The sequence below is a fragment of the Heterodontus francisci genome, chromosome 12, assembly GCF_036365525.1.
Source record: "Heterodontus francisci isolate sHetFra1 chromosome 12, sHetFra1.hap1, whole genome shotgun sequence".
Taxonomy (NCBI): Eukaryota; Metazoa; Chordata; class Chondrichthyes; order Heterodontiformes; family Heterodontidae; genus Heterodontus; species Heterodontus francisci.
In genome coordinates this window covers 114,316,957-114,337,520 of record NC_090382.1, presented here as the reverse complement: position 1 = coordinate 114,337,520, position 20,564 = coordinate 114,316,957, and positions in this window count along the sequence as shown.

Below are 20,564 nucleotides of genomic sequence, written 5' to 3'. Positions count from 1 at the left end.
CTGCAGCGATTCAAGAAGGCAGATCACCACCACCTTCTCAAGGGCAGTTAGGGATGGTCAATAAATGCTGGCCTAGCCAGCAACACCCACATTCCCCGAACGAATTAAAAAAACATCATTGGCTCTGAAGCACTTTAGGTGATCCTGAAGATATCCCAGAGGGCTTTACGGCCAATGATTTTGAAGTTCTCGTCACTGTTGTTACAGAGGCAAACATGCAGCTAATTTTACACAACTGGGTAGCACAAACAAAAAATGCGATAAATGACAATTTGAGTTCTTTTTGCGGCATTGGTGGAAGAATAAATATCAAGCAGCAGATCAGGAGAACGTCCCTGACTTTTCTTGCACTTGGAAAATTTTTTACATTTACCTGAAGAGGCAGGTAAGGCCTTGGTTTAACTTCTCAGGGGTGAAATTCAATTTGGCAAATTGAGGGAAATGCATTATATATCTGTCTTTCAATTAAGACTTTAAACAGAAGCCCTGTCTGCCCTCTCAGGTTGATGCAAAAGAAAACTAATTTGGCAATGGGATGGGATACTGAGTGGAGGTACAGTAAGGGGTGATGCACAGTCAAATATAGAAGAGAAACTGAGTCAATCTGGAAGGCAAAGCAAATATAGACCTGTTAAGGCACAAGTGAATAATGCAAGCTTGGATTGCATCTATTTTAATGCAAGGAGTCTTACTAGTAAGGCAGATGAATTGTAGGTGTTGATTAACACATGGGAATATGATATTATTTTTATCACTGAGACATGGTTGAGGAAGGGGCAGGACTGGCAACTCAATATTCCAGGGTATAGAATCTTCAGGCGTGACAGGGGAGGGGGTAAAAGAGGAGGTGGCATTGTCCTGTTGATCAAGGAGTCAATTACCGCAGTAAGGAGGGATGATATCTTTGAAGGTTCCTCAAATGAGGCCATATGGTTTGAACTTAAAAACAAAAAGGGGGCCATCACTTGGCTGAGAGTGTACTATAGGCCTCCAAACAGTCAGAGAGAGATAGAGGAGCAGAAATGTAGGCAAATCTCAGAAAGGTATAAAAATAACAGGGTGATAATGGTAGGGGATTTCACCTTCCCCAATATCAACTGGAATAGTCTTAGTGCAAAAGGCTTAAAGGGGGTTGAATTCTTAAAATGCATCCAGGAGAGCTTTTTGAGCCAGCACGTAGAAAGTCTTACAAGACAAGGGGCGGTACTGGACCTAATCCTAGGGACTGAAGCCAGACAAGTGGTAGAAGTGTCAGCGGGGGAGCATTTCAGGGATAGTGGCAATAACTCTGTAAGATTTAAGGTAGTTTTGGCAAAGGATAAAGATGGTCCGGAAATAAAGGTACTGAATTGGGGGAAGGCCGATTTCAATATAATAAAACAGGATCCGGCCAAAGTGGACTGTGAGCAGCTACTTGTAGGAAAGTTTACATCAGACCAGTGGGAGTCATTCAAAGAGGAAATAGTGAGAGTTCAGAGCCAACATGTTCCCGTTAAGGTGAAGGGTAGGATCAACAAGTCCAGGGGACCCTGGATGTCAAGGGATATAGAGGATTGGATAAGGAAAAAAAAGGAGGCTTATGGCAGATTCAGAGTGCTGAAAACAGCGGAGGCATTAGAGGAGTATAGAAAGTGTAGGGGGGGTACTTAAAAAAGTAATTAGGAGACCGAAGAGGGGACATGAAAAAGCACTGGTCGGCAAGATAAAGGAACATCCCAAGACGTTTTATAAGTATATTAAGGGCAAGAGGATGACCAGGGAAAGAGTAGGGCCCATTAAGGACCAAAGTGGCAATCTGTGCGTGGAGCCGGTGGATATTGGTGAGGTTTCAAATGACTACTTTTCATCTGTGTTCACCATGGAGAAGGACAATGTAGGTGTAGAGGTCAGGGAGGGGGATTGTGATATACTTGAACGTATTAACATTGAAAGGGAGGAGGTATTAGCCGTTTTAGCAGACTTAAAAGTAGATAAAACCGCAGGCCCAGATGAGATGTATCCCAGGCTGTTATGTGAGGAGATAGCAGGCGCCCTGACACTAATTTTCCAATCCTCTCTGGCCACAGGAGAGGTACCAGAGGACTGGAGGACAGTGAATATGGTACCATTATTCAAGAAGGGTAGCAGGGATAAACCCGATAATTACAGGCAGATGAATCAGTGGTAGGGAAACTATTGGAAAAAATTCTGAGGGACAGGATAAATCTCCACTTGGAGAGGCAGGGACTAATCAGAGATAGTCAGCATGGCTTTGTCAGTGGGCGATCGTGTCTAACTAACTTGATTGAATTTTTCGAGAAGGTGACTAAATGTGTAGATGAGGGTAAAGCAGTTGATGTAGTCTATATGGACTTCAGCAAGGCTTTTGATAAGGTCCCGCATGGAAGATTGGTTAAGAAGGTAAGAGCCCATGGAGTCCAGGGCTATTTGGCAAATTGGATCCAAAATTGGCTTAGTGGCAGGAGGCAGAGTGTGATGGTCGAGGGTTGTTTTTGCGAGTGGAAGCCTATGACCAGTGTTGTACCGCTGGGATAGGTGCTGGGACCCTTGATGTTTGTAGTCTACATTAATGAGTTAGACGTGAATATAGGAGGTATAATCAGTAAGTTCGCAGATGACACAAAAATTGGTGGTGTTGTAAATAGTGAGGAGGAAAGCCTTAGATTACAGGACAATATAGATGGGCTCGTAAGATGGGTGGAGCAGTGGCAAATGGAATTTAATCCTCAGAAATGTGAGGTGATGCATGTTGGGAGGACTAACAAGGCAAGGGAATATACAATGGATGGTAGAACCCTTGGAAGTACAGAGGGTCAGACAGATCTTGGTGTACTTGACCTTAGATCACTGAAGGCAGCAGCACAGGTAGATAAGGTGGTTAGGAAGGCAGATCGAATACTTGCTTTATTAGCCGAGGCATAGAATATAAGAGCAGGGAGGTTATGATGAAGCTGTATAAAACGCTAGTTAGGCCACAGCTGGCGTACTGTGTACAGTTCTGGGCACCACATTATAGGAAGGATGTGATTGCACTGGAGAGGGTGCAGTGGAGATTCACCAGGATGGTGCCTGGGCTGGAGCATTTCAGCTATGAAGAGAGACTGAAAAGGCTAAGGTTGTTTTCCTTAGAGCAGCGAAGGCTGAGGGGGGACCTGATTGAGGTTTACAAAATTATGAGGGGCATTGATAGGGTAGACAGGAAGAAACTTTTTCCCTGAGCAGAGGGGTCAATAACCAGGGGGCATAGATTTAAGGTAAGGGGCAGGAGCTTTCAAGGGGATTTGAGGCAAAAATCTTTCACCCAGAGGGTGGTTGGAATCTGGAATACACTGCCTGAAGGGGTGGTAGAGGCAGGAACCCTCACAACATTTAAGAAGTATTTAGATGAGCACTTGAAATGCCATAGTATACAAGGCTATGGGTCAAGTGCTGGAAAATGGGATTAGAATAGATAGGTGCTTGATGGCCGGCATAGACACGATGGGCGGATGGGCCTGTTTCTGTGCTGTGTAACTCTATGACTCTCTATGACTCTAACAGCAGGTGGGTTCTCCCTAGTGTCCTGGCCAATATTTATCCTCAATTAACATTAGTAAAAAGCAAACTATTTGCACAGTTATCACATCGCTGTTAGTGGAACCTTGTTGTTGTCTGCGTGTTTCCTACATTACAACAGTAACTTCACTTCAAAATTGATTCTAAAGCACTTTGGGATGTCCTGCAGTGAAGAAAGGTGCTATATAAATGCAAATATTTCCTTTTTTTTATACACCCTGCCCAAATGTCCTTTCTATACATGGTGATTGACCTTCTACCACTATATTTGTTCATTTGTTGAAGGTGAATGTCGCCCTCTTGATCGGAAAAACAACACTGGAGCAATGAAGGAATCCAGAGTACATGAGATATGTTGAAGCCACATCAGACCTGCTGCGATTCTTACGGCACAGGCTACATGCCATCCACTCTATTGTGAACTGTGCCCAAAGTATCTAAACTCCTGAGTAAAGGTTCTGAAAAGTATGCTTTCTTTGTTTTGCCAAAGATAAATCAAGAAAAACTCCAGAATAGCTGTCAGACTTTGCATCCTCAATTATGTATCCTTGGCTGGTTGTCTTCATTGGCATGACATTTCCATAGTTTCAGTAGCTTAGGCAGACCGATTGATCTTCTCTCAATACTTGTGAGGGAGGATTATTATCTTGTTCTCATTTATCTTATAGTTGCTGCTGCTTAATAGCATCCAGGATGAGAAGAACCGATTTACCAATGTCACATAAAGCTAATGTCATCTGCATAGAGACATAGCTGATTGATTAGTCTTCCAGCTGGGGGTCATGGATGTTTCTGCTTGTTTTGATAGCAACAGAGCTGCTGAGGAAATTACATAGGAATGCATATTAAAATAGAATCTACAGCACAGAAACAGGCCATTCAGACCAACTGGTCTGTGCTGCTGTTTATGCTCCACAAGAGCCTCCCTCCACCCCCTTCAACTCACCCTATCAGCATTTGCCTCCATTTCTTACTTTGTCGCACTCCCCATCTTTGCTATTCGCCTCAACTACTCCATGTGGTAGCAAGTTCCACATGCTCATCATCCTTTGGATAATGAAGATTCTCTTGAATTCCCTATTGAATTTATTGAATTATGCAATTTTTTAGAGGAAATATGCTCACTCATTTCAAAAGAAGAATAACATTCTATTTTTGAACATGGAGTGACAAATATCAAACGAGCAGATAATATTGAACTCAATGCCAAATCCCTCCACTACATAACACCTTAATCCTATCAAATTATTTCCCTGCATTCAAACAAAGAACCAATAAAAAGAATCTTACTTGCCAAGTTCTTGAAGGTCAAAAGGGCTTATTATAAACCACCCTGTTATATGTGCAGATCACTCTGGCGTAAAGAATGATAGAGCAAGCATTTATATAGAGCTTTATCACATCTCTCTGAAACATCCGAAAGAACTTCATATGCAGTGAAATACTTTGAAAAACAGTGACTATTGTTATATAAGCAGGGATTTAAGCCATGTTGCAGCATTGGGAGGGAACGGGGACCAGGAGAGAGGGCCAGCGATTGGGAGGGAGGGGGCACAATTGAGGGAAAAGTGGTAGCAGGAGAGGGGTAAAAAGCAAATCAAAGAGATGGGGTGATCTAGAGAGGGGACAAAGCAATTGAGAGGAAGGTGGTGAATGGGAGAGAGGGAAAGCCATTGATGAGGCCACTGGGAAAGGGATTGAAGTGATCTGAAGGAAAGGGGAAGCAATTGGTAGAGGGAGGGGAGGAAGCAATGGGCATTGAGGGGAGCAATCAGTAGATAGGAAGAGGAAGTAATTGAGAGGGGGAGAGGGAAGGGGGCCTAGGAGAGGGTGAGGGATGGAAGCATGCAGCATTTTAATGGTGGGAAAAAACAAGAGTGGGAACCTTAGTGAAATTTTCCCTTGCTACTTAGCAATCATATTAAATCCATAGCAATGATTGGTGACACAAGCACATGAAGGCGACTGAACCTGCCACCTCCCTGGTCCATTCTACACTGGACAGTGAATTTATCAACCCAATCATTGAGGTGTTGGGGAATCGATGTTCTTATTTAAAAGTTTATAAGTATTTCCTCCAAGTAATAATGCATGGATTGCCTTTCAATTGAATTAAGCATCCAATGAAAAACAATGTTAATAACAATTACACGTATAATTAAGATTACACTTATGATATTATAATTGATCAGACTATTCATACAATAGTTCTTGAGCTCAAAGGGTTAACAACCAACCAAGCCTTGTCGAATTCTGAAGAATCTGCTCTAACATCCCTCTATAAATACGGTGCAGATTCGCACGTTCTCAAAGGATTACATCATCCTGTTATTCAATTAATGAATTTCAGGTTTATCAAATCACTCAATTGGAGACATGTACAAAGGCCAAGAGGGCTAAATTGGATATCCCCCGAAATCAGGCCTCGGCATTGTGATGCGCATTAACCTGCGCTTGTTCAAATTAATACAGGCAGCTCGCAAACTTTGTGCTGGCTGCCAATGAGAATGATTGTGGTGTGTAGCCTGGTGCTGAAAGCACTGTTGATTAGCTGCATGGCTCAGCAGGGGGCCCAAGCTGGTGCGAGTCTAGCACTACTTAAAGCTAACCTATGCTACTTCAAACCAGACTACATCTCTTAAAGGGGAGGTACATTCTGACTGCAGTAGGGGCTGGAAGTCGTAAAGAGGAGTTGGAGACCAGGGAGCACTTTGAGAAATGACACAACAGGCCAGAGAACATGCCCCAGGGTTCTCGGATGCAACGCTGGAGGAAAGAGTTCCTCTTCCCTTAGGGGGCCAAGAAACCCTCTAGGCAGATATTGAGAAGGCAGTGGGAGCATGTAGCTGTTGCAGTCAACGCTAGCAACCTAACCCCCAGAATCTGGATGCAAGGCTGCTAGATGTTTAATGACCTCATATGAGTTGTCAAGGTCAATGAATGCATTTTCACATGCCATATTCTATCAACTGCAGCACTAGCTTCACACACTGCTCCATTCACCACACCCCCTTCACTCATCTACCAACAATTTCCATCAATCACACATAATTCATACCTCCCATTCATAACCTCATGTCACCCCACACACTTAGCACTGTTGCTATCCTCACACCCACATTTTGCAGCTTTCATACACTGCCAGCTATTTAACTGAGGAGGAACAGTGTTGGGGGGTTGGGGGGTAGCACTGTTCTTGGCTGGAAATTTGCAGAGTAGGCAGGTCGTAATGTCAGTCAGCGTGCAATGCTGATTTGATGCCATCACTGCTACTTTAACCTTGCTGTGCCACTAACTCTCTCACTTAAACACATACAGCTGCACAAAGGATTCCCCAGCAACACTATTTAAAGGGATCATCAACAATTTGGTTTAGGTGGAGGCAGCAGAACTGCTCACGGAAGACCCTAGGTGGGTAAATCTCCTGCTGAGAGCCCTTCTCACCTTCCTTATCCTCCCTCTGAGGGCATCTTGTCTTCTTTTCTGCCTCTGAACCATCACCTTCTCATGCTGCAGTCCAAGCGGGAATAGCACATATAGCCTCCATGACTGGGAACAAGTGGTATGCTCAGAGCCCTTGAAGTCACAGCTGACACCTTCCCCACATACACCACCACTCCTGAAGACTTTACCAGCTGTAAGCAACTCCTCCAAACACGCAGCACGCCCACAAACGCAAACAGAGCCAGTTGAAAGTAATTAGCAATTAACCTGCAAATACCTGCAACATATGTTTAGCTGTGCATGCTTAAGAGAGGGTGTTAGCTGGAGTGGCAAGGTCGAAAGTGGCAGTGCTGGCATCAAATCAGCGTAACACGCTGACTGCTGTCACAATCTGCCTACTTTGCATACGTCTGGTGCACATTCATAATGCCAGGTGCTATGATGCCAAATTTCGCTCCACCATTTTGGTTATCACTTGACTCTATTCCTCAACCACATTCTCAGAGGAGTTGGACATCCTAACTCTTGAATAGGTGGCACCATTAACCAATAAGCTAGTTCACAGATGCATGACCTGATTGCCAAAATATGTCCTTAGATATCTCACTGCTGAGAGATCTATGGTAGCTCTGGAGGGCTGAGTAAGCAAAGGCAGTCTGTGGCCTCTGCTGAATCTCCTTATCAGCTAAAATACTGCATGACTAACTAAACATTGCTCACAGAAACTCAATTCAAAACTAAAGTTAATATAAAGAATTAATCACTCCCTTACAGAGAAAATTCCTGTTCTTAATAATCTTTCCGTTTTTCAAATGTTATTTGCACTTTAGGGCCGCAGGATATCATCATTAAGAAGTCTAGTGGAAAATGAAAAACCGTGCACTCTGCTGAATTATCACTTTATGATGAACAGTATTACTTGCCCATGTATATCAAGTAAATTCCTTGTTATGGGTATTTTTATTTATGTTTAGCTGAACATGTGTAGAGGTTTTGTTGGGTTGACATTTTACTGTGAGATTGCAAGGTCACAAGCTGCATACAGCTGACAGAATGAGGAGACATTGTTGTAATCGTAATGTCACTGGACTAGTAATTCAGAGACCCAGGCTAATACCTTGTGGCCATGGGTTCAAATCCCACTATGGCAGCTGGTGGAATTTAAATTCAATTAATTAACAAAGAATCTGAAATTGAAAGTTAGTCTCAGTAATGGTGCCATGAAACCACAGAGTGTTGTAAAAGCCCATCTGGTTCACCAATGTCCTTTAGGGAAGGAAATCTGCTGTCCTTACCTGCTGTGGCCTATATGTGACTCCAGACCCCACAGCAATATGGTTGATTCCTAACTGCCCTCTGAAATGGCCTAGCAAGCCACCATTTGTCAAGAGCAATTAGGGATGGGCAATAAATACTAGTCTTGCCAGTGACACCCACATCCCATGGAAGAATAAATAAAGGCTATTTGGCCGATGTTAACCACTACAACTTTTAAATGCCTCCTTGACTCAGCGCTCAAGAGGTGACCAGAACAGATTTGTATACGGTTTAGCAAAGACATTTTCACATTCAGAAAGAAAGAATTACATTTATATAGTGCCTTTTGTGACCTCAAGACATCCCAAAGCACCTTACATTCATTGAAGAGCTTTTGAAGTGTAGTCAGTGTTGTAATGTAGAGAACTGCAGCAACTAACATGTGTACAGCAAGCTCCCACAAACAGCAATGAGATAATGATACTCTGTTTAGTAATGAATACTATGTTTCAGTGATATTGGTTGAGTGATAAATATTCGACAAAATACCCGGAATAACTCTTTTGTTTGTCTTTGAAATACTACCATGGGATTCCTAGCATTCACCTAAGAAATCAGGTTTAATGTCATATTTGAAATATGGTGCCTATCATGCCCGTAAAGACACATCATATTCCTACTTTTAAGATACAAACTTTATTCAATGTGGAATTTTTGAAATTGACTTTTCCTTACAAAAGTGGACACTGTTCTGCAAAGATAGCCGCTGAAGGTCAGATGACTTTCCCTGTGTGTTCAAAAACTGCTTCACTGTCTCAAAAGGACAAAAGGATGCATTCTAGAGTAAGAGGTGTCAACTACACCCATCCTGAAATCATCAATAGACATTTATAAATTGAATTAGTCCTTCTGAGACAAAGAAGCTGTAAAGTAGCCACATGATAACAGAATGATACTCATCCAGACATTAATAGATAACCATGGATTCCGCATCCTGGTCCATTGTGCGGCCACACCAGGGGAGAGGGCCATGTGTCAACTAATAGAAATGCTAATTTGATGGATTTTGACCTTAAAACGTAACCCTCTGGAGAGAGGGGAAGAGATCACAGCAACATCACAGAAAACCATCCAGCCAGTGACTGTTGAAAGATCCAGCCTAAACAAGAAGAAGGCCTGCTGCTAATTCTAAACTTCAACTTCGTGCAGCAGAGACCTGAAAGTGACCGTCACCTCCAGTCTGAAATCTTAAATACCAATACCAGAAATCTACAATGCCTCAACAGGTTCAAGACTACAAACAACCCAGGCCTGCATCTTTAAAAGAGACAGTCTTACTTAGAAGATTCATCAGGTTTAACGTAAACCATAAGCACCTACCACACCTTGAACTCTTACCCTTTACCTTCTATCTATCTTCTCTTGACAGTGCATGTGAGAGTGAATCCCTGTGTGAGTGGTGTTGCAAACATTTCGGGGAATGAATATTGTTCAATAAACAGTTAATCTTCTGTTTTAAACCGAAAAGTGCTCCTTTGAAAATATCAAGTCTACTGATAAAAGTAATTGGTCTCATTTGTTTTTTTATTTGACCTTAAAACCACTTAGGGGCTAACTCATCATTTTTAAACGGAACACGATTGCGATCATTTGGGAGGTGAACAGCGGGAACCATCTATACCCCTTACCATCTTTCTGTAACATGCCTTTGACAGTGCAGCACTCCCTCACTGCTGCAGTGGAGTAACAGCTCAGACTTTGTGCTCAAGTCTCTGGAGTGGGATTTAAACCCACAACATTCTGACTCATAGACTGAACATTTGTCTGGCACCTCAAATTCCTTTGTTCACTATTTTAATAAAGCCTTATTGCCATCAGTAAAATAAAGGAGATTTTGTAAGAAAGTGTTAAAGCATTTGTTACAGATATTAGGAAATTTAATTTCACGACATCTCTGTGTTTTTTAATCAAACTGTCCATTGTTGATTGAACAGAGCAATGGCATTCTTGAGCATGTCATTCTTTGTATTAATTTCACCCACCATAGTCAAAACTCCAAGACAGGTATATCAGTGGAAAAATAACAAGGGAAAGAGCATAATTATGCAGCAATATTTCGAAGGGACATTTGATGAAGACCTGGTGCGTTTTGATGGTCAGTGGGTGATGAGGTTCTGTAGACACTCCTGGGCTGAGATAAAAGATAATGATTTTTGACTGTGCTCTTTTGAAAATATCAAGTCTACTGATAAAAGTAATTGGTCTCATTAAAGACTGAATCTGATGAATTTTAATGTGTCCCTTTTACTAAGTGCGCTGTCATAGCCACTGACACTGAATGCTGTAATTAGACAACATCGCCTTACAATTATGTGATAAAGCACTTTTCCCTTCACAGATGCTACACATCCAAATATATAATACAGTAAACAATTTAGTGAGACAATTTGAATCCTTTTAAAACATTCGAGCTGCAGTAGATTGTTCAAAGCAGCTATCATTTTACCCTCTGGGACTTGGGTTTGAAGAAACCGGTAATGTTATTGAAGTAAATCAAGGAGAGGGAGAGGAATTCAGCCCAGCATTACTTTGGTCATATTATCTTACATCTTTGAAAGGATAGCATGTACTGCATGAGAGAACTTACCGTTTCTGCAAATGCAACAGGAATAAACTCAATTGAAGGCAGCATTTAAATTAAAATCTGGAAAGTTCCATGTAGTTGGAAATTTTACTTTGTGTTTATCAACAGTATCATTCTTATCATCCATTTGGGATTTGGGACTTTACAATGCGCACCATAGTGCCACCTGGTGCGAGGCCAGTTATCTGAATTTCAGCAGAGTATATTCCAATTGTTTACCTCTCATCCTGTCTCAATCTCTAACTCCTCAGGCACGAAGCAGCATCTGGGTCTCTTGCCCCTATATTGACCTGAATGATTCAAGCTGTTGGATGTGGAGATACTCGTAGACTATGACCCCAATTTCCTACCAGTGAGTCTTGATGAAGCATACCCGGATATAACAGAGCTTTTACAAGAATGCCAGAACTGGCCTGAACACAAAAGGACGTACTATTGTCATAGAGAAGGTGATACAAAAGTAAAAGAGAACATGGATGATTTACAGCCATCCAGTGAAGATTTGGAAGGCAATTCACCAATACTTTTTGAAAGTAAGCTTACATAGGCCGTTTCCATTATAAACATGTACATTGGAATATAGAATGGAAAAAGTTGCCACAAAAGTATGATACAGCAAGAAGGGTTATTTCAGACAGGAAATGCATGCAGACTAAGATGATATCATAGAAATGACAATACTACACAATTAAAATTTTTTGTTTACGATGTTTACCAGAAGAAGTTCATGGACAGTATTCAGGACCAGGAAGGCTGGCTGACCTTCTCTATGTTTCCTGATCTAGAATCATGAGGAGTTAAGTTACAGATCAGCTATAATTGCACTGCATGGTGGAACAGGCTCAAGAGGTTAAACTGCTTACTCCTATTTCTATGTTCCTATATATGAGGTGAATTATATTCTGTTACCCTAAAAGCAGATAACTTAGTTAGATCGTTTTGATCTGTATGGTTTAGTTCCACAATGTGCAGTGACTTTATCAGCTGAAGCATTTGAAAAGCCAATACCTACTCACTTTCAGAGTTGGTTCTGGCTCAATGGGTAGCATTCTTGCCTCTCAATCAAAAAGGTCCTGGGTCCAAGTGCCATTCCAGAGACTTGATCATAAAAAAAAAAATCTAGGTTGATATTCCAATACAATATTAAGTGAGCTTTGCATTGTTGGAGGAGCTATCTTTTGCATGTGACATTAAATCGAAGCCCCATCTGCCCTCTCAGGTGGCTGTAAAAGATCCCATGGCACTGTTTTGAAGAACGGCACGGAGCCTCTCCCTGGTGTCCTGGCCAATATTTATCCCTCATCCGGCATCACCAGAACAGATTATCTGCTCATTATCTTATTACTGTTGGAGGGGCCTTGCTGTGTGCAAATTGGACGTTGTTTCCCACATTACAACAGTGACTATAATTCAGTAGTACTTCATTAGCTGTAAAGCACTTTGGGATATCTTGTGGTCATGAAAGCGCTATACAAATGCAAGTCTTTCTAAAGAAAGCAAATGCATGCTTGCCAATGATATACTTGCCTTAGAAGGGCCTCAAAAAAGGTTCACTATATATTTTTTTCTGGGATGACAGGGCTATCCTTTGAGGAGAGGTTGAGTAGAACAGGCTTATATTCTCTGGAGTTTAAAAGAATGAGAGGTGATCTCATCAAAATGTATAACATTCTTAGAGGGTAGATGCTGAGAGGCTGTTTCCCTGGCTGGAGATTCTAGAACTAGGAGTCATAGTCTCAGAGTAAGGGGGTGCCTATTTCAGACTGACAATATAAGTTCCTTCACACAGAGGATTGTGAATCTTTGAAATTCTCTACCCCAAGAGCTGTGGATGCTCAGTGGCTGAGGTTATTCAAGACTGCGAATGATAGATTTTTGTGCACTAAGGGAATCTAGGGACATGGGAATTGAGTTGGAAAGTGGACTTGAAGTAGAAGATTAGCGATGATCTTACTGAATAGCAGAGCAGGCTCGAGGGGCTGAATGTTCCTAATTCTTATGTTCTTATGTTGTCATTCCATAACCAGTTGCAATTAAAATCAGAACATTTTCATTAGAACATAAAGCTAAATGCAGATCAGAGAGAAGTGTTCAAAATTACAAGAGGGCTTTGATAGGGTGAATTAAGAAAAAAAAAAATTCTATTTCACTGAATCAGTAATTAAATGATATAAATGTAAGAACTTTATAGCAAGAACAAAGGCAGAGAGAATTGGGAGAATTATTCTTTATGCAACAGGTTGTTACAGCGTGGAATGTCCGAGCACAGTCAATAGTGGAAGTACAATCCATTGTACCTTTTAAAAGCCAAGTGGATACACTGAAAAAATAAATCGATATGGGAAAAGTACAGGTAAGCATGTTTTTCAGGCAGCTGCATAGGTGGAATTGGGACAATTTTTTTTATTCATCCATGGGATGTGGGCATCCCTGGCAAGGCCAGCATTTGTTGCCCATCCCTAATTGCCCTTGACAACTGAGTGGCTTGCTAGAACATTTCAGAGGGCAGTTGAGAGTCACCCACATCGCTGTGGATCTGGAGTCACATGTAGGCCAGACAGCAGATTTCCCTAAATGGACTCCTTCGGTTCAGTAAATGTTTATATTTCTATGAATTCACAGACCTGTCAGTTCTAATTGAAGGAGTGCTAAAATGTCTTCACGTTTTTTCATCCAAATTCCAGCACTCCACAACAGCTGACAATGATAAATACTGGCCTCACTTCATTAGTGGTGGTGCTCCCCACTAGATATCACCTTAGGTCAGTGGTATTTGCATTCCAGAACTTGAGCATATAACCGAGACTGAAACTTCAGTGTGTGATACTGAGGGAATCCTGTATCATAGGAGGTGCCATCTTTTAGAAGAGACTTTAAACTGAAGTCCTGCCTGTCTACTGAGGTGGATGTAAAAGATTACACAGCACTATGTGAAGAAGAGCAGGGGCACTTTCCTGGTGTCCTGTCCATCATTTATCCCTTAACCAACACTACTGAGAACAGATCATCTGGCTATTTTCTTGTTGCTGTTTTTGACAGCTTGCTTCAATAAAACAGGTTGGGATGTGCTCTGAATGTGCAATGGCACTGTATAAATCTAAGTTCTTTCTTATTAATCCCTCTATTTTATGAATTATATTTAATGATCTGCAAGTTATGCAGCTTGGCTTGTTTTATAAATTATCTCTGAAGTTAATTTTCCAAACTCTGCTACATTCAATTTCTCATGCAGCTGGCAAAGTAATTTTTAAAATTTTTAATTTCCCTCCCAGCGGTGTTCAGTTTTTACAGTTGAAATGAAAAACATTGCTGACAGGAGAAGGAAGATGAGAACCAGCAGAGAAGTACTGTTCAGATGCAATTTCATCAATAAAATGTGTTCTTTTAGCCCGCTGATTTCACACGATGGGAATACTGAGAATACAAGATTGGCAGAACATTTGCGAATCAATTCTATTGTCACCCAGTAACAATCCTCATCTGTGCAGATGTACAAGGAACTTTGCTGTGTCGACCCAAATCCACAGGCAATCAGGTTGGGACTGACCAAACTGGGACTCATACAGCAAATGGTCTCAGCTGTCTGCTTTTAACTCATTGCATCAACTCTGCTTTACTTAATCCTTCCTTTGAATGTTCATTTGATACGGATAAATGAGTAATGTTTATGGGGATATCTGTTTTGAATTTTTAACCCCCATCCCCCACCTGCCGTGCATTCCTTTGGCTAGCAGCTTAGAATATAGGGTTCATTTTGACTCTGGTTGATAACATGAATGGGGCGATATCTGATCAACTGCCCACAAGACATTTCTTCCAATTTTCAGTGGAATTGAAGAACGGGAGCAGTCTATAACGAACAACTGTCTCGCAAAGTCAAAATTACACGCCATGAATTTGGGGTCATCATTGGGAAGAAGCCAGTTCATTTAAATGAAAACTGGGTGCTGTTCCATGGAAACACTTAGCGTGGGCGTACTAAATCCCCTTCTGTGCTATCCCAGAGCACCTGTTAACCTTGCAATAAAAAAGACAAGTCAGATGGATTTTAGTCCAAACTTTTTTCGCATTCGTATGGGACCAGTTGCTGATCAGAACTGTCTCGAAAAACAAGGGCAGCAGACAATTGAGAACAAGTTCCCCTCCAAGTATCACATCAACCTAACTTGAAACTATATTGCCATTTTTTTCACAGACGCTGGATCAAAATGCTGGAACTCTGTCCCTAACAGCACTGTGGGTATACCTACACCGTATGGACTGCAGCGGTTCATGAAGGTGGTTCACCACCACCTTCTCACAGGTAATTAGGAATGGACACCAAACGCTGGCCTTGCCAGTGACAGTCACGTCTTGTGAACAAATAGAACAAAAGGCAGCCCACCAATTTGGTGCTGCCTGTTAATTTGTATACTTGGTACATGTAGCCAGCGCTAATTGTGCCTGCACACCTCAGCAAGGGGTTCAAGTTCCTGTGAGGCTTGCATCATTTAAAGCCAGTCTGCATTACTTAAAGTGAAGGTGCATTCTAGCTGAGGTAGTTGCTGGAACTATTAGGGGAACTGTGTCTAAGCAGAAAAAGAGTGAATTATGTTGAAACAGTGGAGAGAACGTACTGCAAGGTTCTCTGATGCGGCACTGAACACTTTGTTGGAGAGAAGATGGTAGAGGTTGCAGGTTTGGAAAGTACTGTCAAAGGAGCGTTGGTGAGTTGCTGCAGTGCATCTTGTCAATGGTACACACTGCTGCCACTATGTGCCAGTGGTAGAGAGAGTGACTGTTTAAGGTGACGAATGCAGTGCCAATCAAGCAGGCTGCTTTGTCCTGGATAGTGTCAAGATGTTTGAGTATTGTCGGAGATGCACTCATCCAGGCAAGTGGAGAGTATTCCATCACACTCTTGACTTGTGTCTTGTAGATGGTGGACAGGCTTTGAGGAGTCAGGAGGTGAGTTACTCACTTCAGAATTTCCAGCCTCTGACCTGCTCTTCTAGCCACAATAATTTTATGGCTGGTCCAGTTAAATGGTTAATGGATGTGGAGAGGAGGCCCTCCAGGGAAACTTTGTGAACGCAATAGGAACAGATAGCTGTGACGTTCAATGCCAGGAGTCCAGTCCCAATGACCTGGATGCAATCCTGCTAAAAAGTTCAATGAATTCAGACAAGGAGTCAAGGTCAGCGAATGTATCTTCAAATGTCGTAGAAGCATAGAATTATAGAATGGTTACAGCACAGAAAGAGGCCATTCAGCCCATTGTGTCCATGCTGGCTCTCTGAAGGAGCAACTCACCTCTTGCCACTCCTGTTGTCTATTCACTGAGTAAATCTAACATGAGTCTTGCTCAAGGCAGCCATTGTGGAACTTTCATTTACACCTCCCTAACAGAGAGGGCAGCAGAGAGGCAGTGTACAATATATAAATTGTTCAGCTAGTTCAATACACTACACTCCCTTTCCACTTACATTTTTTTTACATTAAATGTCAAATGGTACATGTACATAATTTCCCAAAATACAATAACAATTCCCTGAAATTTAACAAGTTGGGGTGCATTCTTGTGGTTACTATAATCACAACTATACAACTCTTTCCAGAGTAACAGATATGTTAAAAAAAAATTGTTTTTCCTTAACACAGTATGTCTTTAACAAAAATATCATCGTCTCACATAAGGTAATGAAAAGGACAACTTATTTCTTCTTCCATACTACATGCTTTCAATTAACCTATCTGGCTTCTTGCTCATTCTGTCTGGTTACCTTCTTCCATTTCCATTCGGTCGAATCTGCTCTCAGACTGTGTCGACCCTGAACTTTAATTTTGACTAGCAACTCCACTTAATGGGTGGGACGGTGAAATTGATTGATTCGTCTCAATCAAAGACCCTGACACACTTTGTTCTAATGGTGGATTCTGTGATACCGGCATACTTTCAGTTTCTTTGTGACTTGCACTTTCTTTCTTACGTGTATCTGCTGGAGTTTAGAAGAGTAAGAGGCAACTTGATTGACACGTATAAGATCCTGAGGGGTCTTGACAGGATGGTTGGGGAAAGGATGCTTCCCCTTGTGGGAGAATCCAGAACTAGGGGTCACTATTTAAAAATAAGGGGTCACCCATTTAAGACAGAGATGAGGAGAATTTCTTTCTCTCAGAGGGTCGTGAGTCTTTGGAATTCTCTTCCTCAAAAGGCAGTGGAAGCAGAGTCTTTGAATATTTTTAAGGCAGAAGTAGAGAGATTCTTGATAAGCAAGGGGGTGAATGGTTATCGGGGGTAGGTGGGAATGTGGAGTCGAGGTTATAATCAGATCAGCCATGATATTATTGATGGCGGACCAGACTCGACGGGCCGAGTGGCCTACTGCTTCTTGTAATTCATATGTTTGTATGTTTGAATGACTTTCTCTTGGGACTGTAGGAATTTGGCCTATAGGAGGTCTGATTTTCTCTTTCAAGAAAATGATCTACATGACACTGATGAAGTCTCTCTCCAATCGTCACTCGATGGGCTGGATTTTGAGTTGGAGGCAGGGGTCCCAGCGCCAGTCCTAATAGGTGGGGGGATCCCCACCTCTGCATTTTTTCAGCTCCCCGGAGCGTTTCTCTGGTCTTTTTGTGTTAAAGTTTGAGAAAGCGGATCCCTGTCCCTTTAAAGACTAAAGGGACAGGGATCCCACCTGCAAGAGTTGCCGGCCAATCCGAGGGCCAGCAGCTCATCGGTATTGGCAGTGCCACTGGGAGTAGTCACCACTGCCAGTACTGCAGAGGCCTCGGACCCAGGCCCAGCAGTGGAACCCCAGACAAGAGATAGGTGAGGCGGGATCATCGGGGCCAGTCCAGAAGACCCCAGCGAGGGGGGCTGGGGGGGTGGCGGTGGTCTTTCACTCCAGGGGGAGGGGGCTCCTATGGGGTGAATTGTTTGCTGGTGGGCGTCTTCCATTGGCCACAAATTGCCCATGAAAGAGGAACTGCTCCCCAGCCTGCAAGAAGGGCTTCTCGATTTACAAGATCCCAGTGGAAGATGCCCCTTATTGGCCATTAGTAGGCCACTTAAGGGCATCATTCTTCCTACCAAAATGAATCTCTTCATACTTTTCTGCCTTGAACTTCATCTGCTACTTGTCTGCCCATCCCACCAACCTATTTATGTTCTTTTGAAGTTCTACACTATCTTCCTCACAGTTCACAATACTTCCAAGTTTTGTATTATTTGCAAATTTTGAAATTGCGCCCTTTACACCCAAGTCTAGTTCATTAATATATGTCAGGAACAGCAAGGGTTCCAACAGTGACCCTAGGGTACTCCACTATATACCTGCCTCCATTCTGAAAAACATCCATTGACCACCACTCTCTGCTTCCTGTCACACAGCCAATTTTGTATCCATGTTGCTATTTTTATACCATGGGCTCCTGCGTTACTGACAAGCCTGTTATGTGGCACTTTATCAAATGCCTTTTGGAAGTCCATGTCCATCATAGCAACATCATTTACCTCATCAACCTTTTCGGTTACATCCTCAAAAAATTCTAGCAAGTTAGTTAATCATGATTTAACAAATCCATGCTGACTTTCCTTAATTAACTCACATTTGTTAAGTGACTGTTAATTTTGTCCTAAATTATCATTTCTAAAAGCATCTCCACCACCAAGATTAAACTAACTGGCCTGTAGTTGCTGGACTTATCTTTACACCCTTTTTTGAACAAATTTACATTTGCGATTCTCCAGTCCTCTGCACCACCCTAGTCTAAGGAAGATTGGAAAATCATGGTCAGTGCCTCCGCAATTTCCACTCTCACTTCCCTCAGTATCCTTAGATGAATCTCAGCCGGTCCTGGTGCCTTAGTGAATTTAAGTACAGGCAACCTATCCAATATCACCTCCTTATCAATTTTAAACCCTTCAAGTGTCTGAACTAACTCCTCTTTCACCATGACCTGTGCAGCATCTTCTTCCCTGGTAAAGACAGATGCAAAATATTCGTTTACCACCTCAGCCATGCCCTTTGCCTCCATGTGTAAATCTCCTTTTTGATCCCTAATCGGCCCCACTCCTCCTTTTACCACACTTTTACTTTTAATATGCCTACAGAAGACTGTCCAGGTCTTGCTGCATATGGACACAGTCTGCTTCAGTATCTGAGGAGTTGTGAATGGTACTGAATATTGTGCAATCATCAGCGAACATCCCCACTTCTGACCTTATGATAGAGGGAAGATGGTTGGGCCTCGGACACTATCCTGAGGAATTCCTGCAGCAATGTCTTGGGACTGAGATGATTGACTTCCAACAACCACAACCATCTTCTTTTGTGCTTCTTTTTCCCATTAACTTCAGTTTGGCTATAGCTCCTTGATGCAAAACCTAGTCAAATTTTGCCTTGATGTCAAGGGCAGTCACGTTCACCTCACCTCTTGAGTTCAGCTCTTTACATAGAATCACAGAAAATTTAAGGCACAGAAAGAAGCCACTTGGCCCATCTTGTCTGTGCTGGCCAAAAAATTATCCACCTCTCCTAATCCCACCTTCCAGTATTTGGTCCGTAGCCCTGCAGATTACAGTACTTAAGCTGCATATCCAGACTTCCTTTGAATGAGTTGAGTGTTTCTGCCTCACCTACCCTTTCAGGCAGTGAATTCCAGACCCCCACCACCCTCTGGGTGAAAAAGCTTTTCCTCATCTCCCCTCTAGTTTTGCTACCAATCACTTTAAATCGATGCCCCCTCATCACTGACCTCTCTGCTAAGGTGAATAGACCCTTCACATCCACTCTATCCAGGCTCCTCAAAATTTTATACATTTCAATCAGATCTCCCCTCAGCCTTCTCTGTTCCAAGGAGAACAACCTCAGCCTATCCAATCTTTCCTCATAACTGCATTTTTCCAGTCCTGACAACATCCTCATAAATCTCCTCTGTTCCCCCTCCAGTGCAATTACATCCTTTCTGTAATGCGGTGGCCAGAACTGCACACAGTACTCAAGTTGAGGCCTAACCAATAAGTTATACAGTTCCAGCATTAGCTCCCTGCAATTCCTCCTCTAACCATAAAAAAAGGACTCTGGTGTGTTGATAAGGTAAGCTTTTTATTTAGGAAGTTCTGTCCGTTGGATTGCTAACCTAACAAGTTTTGACTTTTTGTTTTTTTGGTTTTTCAGTAGATTTGTTGGGAATTTGGAATAGTGGGAATGGAGGTTAAGGCAGTTGTATGTTCCTCCTGCAGAATGTGGGAGGTAAGGGTCGCCAAGAGTGTCCCTGCTGACTGCATCTGTGGGAAGTGCACCCAACTCCAGCTCCTCGAGAACCGCGTTAGGGAACTGGAGCTGGAGCTGGATGAACTTCGGATCATTCGGGAGGCGGAGGAGGTTATTGAGAGGAGTTATGGGGAGGTAGTCACACCTCAGGTAAAAGAAGTAGGTAGATGGGTTACCGTCAGGGGAAGGAGAGGGAACCAGCAGGCAGTGCAGGGATCCCCTGTGGCCGTTTCCCTCAACAACAGGTATACCGTTTTGGATACTGTTGCGGGGGACGACTTACCAGGGGTAAGCAATGGGGTACAGATATCTGGCACAGAGTCTGTCCCTGTTGCTCAGAAGGGAAGGGGGAAGAGGAGCAGAACATTAGTCATTGGGGACTCCATAGTTAGGGGAACAGATAG